The sequence below is a fragment of the Oratosquilla oratoria genome, chromosome 23, assembly GCF_046742065.1.
Source record: "Oratosquilla oratoria isolate Oo_2021 chromosome 23, ASM4674206v1, whole genome shotgun sequence".
Lineage (NCBI taxonomy): Eukaryota > Metazoa > Arthropoda > Malacostraca > Stomatopoda > Squillidae > Oratosquilla > Oratosquilla oratoria.
In genome coordinates this window covers 50,567,631-50,572,630 of record NC_134799.1, presented here as the reverse complement: position 1 = coordinate 50,572,630, position 5,000 = coordinate 50,567,631, and the positions used below count along the sequence as shown (strand labels likewise).

The 5,000-nt window shown below is 38.5% G+C and overlaps 1 long non-coding RNA gene across 1 annotated transcript in view; it reads right to left on the bottom strand.

Annotated features, from left to right (window-relative positions):
- LOC143037692 (uncharacterized) overlaps positions 1-5,000 on the bottom strand; it is a 605,240-nt gene that overhangs the window by 266,122 nt on the left and 334,118 nt on the right. The gene's annotated exons all lie outside the window — the stretch shown is intronic.

Sequence of the window (5,000 nt, the reverse complement as noted above, 5' to 3'; positions counted from 1 at the left end):
CAATCATACAAGAAAAACATATATAATGAATTACTTTAGCCATGTCTGTAATAACGTGGTGATAGCATTAGGCAAAAAGCAAACTGTTTGCAGTATGTTAGCAATAGACATGTTTAGGCATTTGTCATTTTATTCACTCGGCATATCGACGAAGCCAGAGACGAAGACAATTGTCAAAACGGTACAAATCGTCATTCAGCTATTCACGGGATATAATTCCTTTTCTTAGTTTTAACTCCTATTTAGTTACGAAATTGTTCGTTCAATTACAGTGCAAGGAATATAGGAAATGAATCGGTTAACCACTTAAATCAGTAGAAATATAAACATACAGTTACTGTCCTGTTTTAATTTGGTCTCATAACAGCTTTACTTTTCCTTCTCATCAATATATAAATAAAAATATAACTCTTTTAAAATTATTCTGAAATGACCTCAGCGGTGACGGTGTTTGGGGGACGCTTCCGTAAGAGTGATTGGCTGTACAATACCGACTACTGATACGATGCCAGGAGACGAAACGGCGAAGAAGCTTAGACAGAGGCGTAGACAGAGGTACTTATGGAAGTGGCTAACGGCTACCAAGGGTATAACGAAGAGGACGTTCTAAGAAGATAAGGTCTTGGCAGCTAGACTAAGGGACGAACACACAGTAAAACATTCCCTGGGTTATACCCTGACATCAAGACCCTTAACGTGAAAGCGTCTATACACGAATTCCAAAGGAAGGTGATCGCCTTCAAATCAACTCTAGAGAACGATAAACAATTCGAATGCAATGACGATATGTATGACGGATTGGAGTGCTTAGCCGATATAATAGATGAGGATTCAGAGGCGTTCATGCGGCATTACTTCTCAGGATATAAGAACTTCGTTAAACACGGTGCAAAGTCTGGTCTCAGGAAATTTCAGGTGCATTTCTTAGACCTTTCAAAACGTCAAAAAGTACTGTTGTTCGCAACAAATACGCTATAAGAAAGGTAAAAGCATAGAAATGAAACGAAAAAGAAAGTTGTACACGACGCTCCATCTATCTCAAACCAGGAACATAACTCTTTCAAAATGCTTCTGAAATGATCTCAGCGGTGGCGGTGTTTGGGGGACACTTCTGTAAGGGATTCGCTTATTATCTATACCAGAATCCCTAAAGAAAACGAAGAAATAGTAACGAAACGACCACGCAATGTAATATATAAGTTGTTCAGGAATAATTTTTTAATTGAGCACAGAGTAATCAATATTCCTTAAGACGTATTCAAACTAATAGAAGAAGAGGATATCAAGATGATTATGCCAGACTACGACACCGACTACGTGTCAACCACTGGAGATTCATTGAAGGATATAAAGGAGGACATTAAGGATGAGATTTTGGACAAACTAAGAGAGGAAAATAAGGAACTACACGAGAAGTTGGAAAAGAGCAACGAGAAGTTGGATGAGATCTTCACCATGATCAAGAGGATGAGCGATAAAAACAGCGACGAAGAACATATGTCGCCCAAACGTAGGTTCCACGCAGAAAAATACTCTGAGGTAGAAACAAAACGTATCTGTGGATTCTATGGCCCGCGAGCGAAATGAGAAGCGCCGCAGGCCAAGCAACCTGCCAAAGGCAGGTGCGGCGAAGCCGCTGCTTGTTATGATATATAAGTCTTATCTATTGTTTGTTTTAGGATTATATATGTCTCCCATGTTATCTTTGATTTCTCATAAAAGAATACTTGCTGATTTTTATACCTAATTAATTTTCTACTGAGTCATCCTAGCATTACCCTTGTTTCTATAAAAAAGAAAGTACAAGCTTTAACTCTTTAAACCTTCGTTTTTTTATTTTCTCATACTCTAGTTATTAATTTACGCCCACGCATTTTCTGATTAATGTGTAAGATTTCCCTAGCCGTTGATTTTAGACCCAATTCTTGTCTTCCAGTCATGTTCCAGCATTTATAATCATTCTCCAGTTTTGGCAAAACATTTCAGTTCTTTTTGCATTTAAGCTGTTTTTGCTCATTATTTTTCTATTCTACTTTCTTTGTAATTTGTGCCCACTCACTGCTTTGCTTCTCCTAATACTGCTGTAGGCGCTGCAGTTGTTGATGCCGATTCTACTACTGCTGAGTCTGTTGCTGCTCGTACTTCTGTTTCTACTCCTCTTTCTGTTCCTATTTCTGTTTTTGTTCCCATTTGTGCTTATGTTCTTATTACCGCATCTATTTCCAAATCTACTCCTGTCTCTACTACTATTATTGTTCCCTTCCCTGCAGCTGTTTCTGTTTTTGTACTTGTTGCTTTGTCTTCTGCTTCAACTGCTGTTGCTGCTCCTTCGGCTTCTGCTCCCTGCTACTTCTGTTGCAGCTGCAGGGTGACTTATAAATGTGAAAAGACCGAGAGACCCACGAAACCAAAACCATCTGCAAGCCGTGATTATGTCTCTCTCTCTCTCTCTCTCTCTCTCTCTCTCTCTCTCTCTCTCTCTCTCTCTCTCTCTCTCTCTCTTTTTTTTTCTTTTTTTTTTTTTAATCAGAAGATTGGATTTGGTGACTGGATGGAAGCTGCATTAAAAGAAATAGAAGACAGGAAGGAGATAGGCTGAAGAAGGAGGCACCAAAACACAAGTTCTGGAGATTTTTTTTTTTCTACAGGAGAAAAAAAACTCAGAAGTATGCGTGGTGACACGGGAGTTTATACTATGGGATCTGGAACTTGACTCATGTGTGGCTGGAATACCTGGATCAAACCCTCTACTACGGTGACAGAACTCCTCGATTTTTCTTCCAACAGTCGCTAGACGACTGGACTCGAATGAATTTACAACTCTTTGTACTGAGTGATCTTGACCAATGGATGGTACCTTTCTCTTCCAAAGTTAACCCCCTGCGGAATCAAATCACTTGATGTCTGCCAGAAGAAAATATCTAAACCACGTAACTGCAATGAGGAAGGTGAAAAGCAAATGGCAATATTTTTTCGTTGATCTGAAGGAAATGAAAGGTCCAAAGGAATAGTCCAGTCTTAGAATGGACCGGTATCTTTACATGTTGTAGGCATTAGACAGTTTAAGAAACAAACAAATAAAAATAATTAAATAAATGAATAATAAATTAATGAGCAGATAAACCAATAATTCATTCAATCAATCAGTCAGTCATTCAACCAATCAGACTATGAATCTATCAGTCAATCAACAATGATAATAAGTCCCTTCCTGGTGCTTAAGCTGTGACTAAAAATTACCGAATACACTCTTCTGTGGATAGGTTGGAGGAACATTGCCGTATACTGTGGGGCTAGAGACTTCGGTCAGAGTAACTCGGGACAGCACCTGACTTGTTGACTTCTTATTTGTGCATGCGTAATGTCCGTGTGTGGACAGAGATTACAAGTGCAGATGAATACGAAATACAAGAAAGGTGTACTATTAATTAACCCACACAAACATCTCATCGTAAGAAAAAAAAGTCTATTTTTCTTCTCTTTACTTCTCTTGTGTCTTTTGTTCTTGCTCTGGGTTTCGTCCGACGTTTGGGTGGCTCCATCCCCACCCACTCCTGACTTGGCTTCCAACTGGCTTCATTTGTAAACACGAGTTCCCCATTTCCACTCGCATTATCATTGTTTCTATCACTTATTTTCTTTCATGTCAGCTGATCTACACATTTTCACCCATACCCTTTCCTTCTGCAATACATTTACACCTATATTACCTTCTTTTGTAACCTATTTCCACTTATTTCTGCCTCTGTCACCCCTTACCTACCAAGTGGGTGTAGCCTTGTATATTGCATTTTATTCGAGTCATGAGACTCATGACTCTCTCCCTACCTTCAACTGAATAATTTTTTATTGGCATTAACTAGAAGAAATTATATTTAAAGAGACATCATAATAAAAGGCTCAGCTTCCTTTAATACCTATGGGCTACTGATTGATAAGTTTTACGAAGTCGTTGAGGTGAGAAAGGAGAAATTCAAGGACATTAAAAACTAGAGATAGTGTAAGTTAAAACTGATCAGCATTTGTTTTCTGATTGGACACTAACCTCAATTCATAAAATTATGCTGCTTGATTTTGGTCCATAGGGGTGACACCAAAGACCCTAGAATATAACGCTCGTGTTTTGCTGAAAGGATTAATGGTTGCTTCGGTCTTTTAAGAAATCATGATTTCCAGTTTTCTTTTCATTCCTTTCTGAGTTACCTCCTCCAACTTGGCTGAGAGCTTTAAAGAATGATAACTTTCCCTTCTTTCGAACGACTTCACCACCCACTTTGTCAATTTGTTTTACTGCAATTCAATTCTCGCACCCTCGCTCTTCCAATTCTCGACTGAAGTGCCTCTGTCCTCGGTTTTCTATCCTTGATTCCTATTTCATATATTTAACTTCGTTCATTGCTTCTGATCCGGGCAGTGGCTGGAGGTTGGGGATGGTGGGGGTAGCGAGGGAGAGGATCAAGACTTCTTTCTTAAAGGGGTAGCAGGAGGCTCCTGACCTAGCACTTGAGAAGAACCATGCCCTACTAAATCACAGAACTTCGTAGGAGAAAAAGTCCTCATCTCTGCCATCGGTTTTTCTTCATCCTCCACCAACTCCCCACACTTTTATCTCCCTTTTCGAGAAGAACACTCTTTCGTACAAGATTAATTCAGACTTGGAGGATTCTATCCCGTCTGTCAGAATCATTAGAAAATCCCTTTCCAGACGGAAAACACTTCCCATGTCTTTTTTGCAGATGCGGTTTCACAGGTGTTCCTTTTTTTTTTTTTTTTTTTTGAGGATAGACTAGAAATTACAAAAGTTACAACGAGAAGGCAAGAGCTTCACACAAGATCCTCGATACATAACGAGCTCAGATAACTGATAACTGATAACTGAATAAAGTAAAACAGAACAATTTTATTCTAATTAAACTAAATCTTATCATATAAATTGAAATACAATAAGATAAAATAAGATTAAGTAAATTAAAATAACAAAAAAGTAAAATTAATTATGT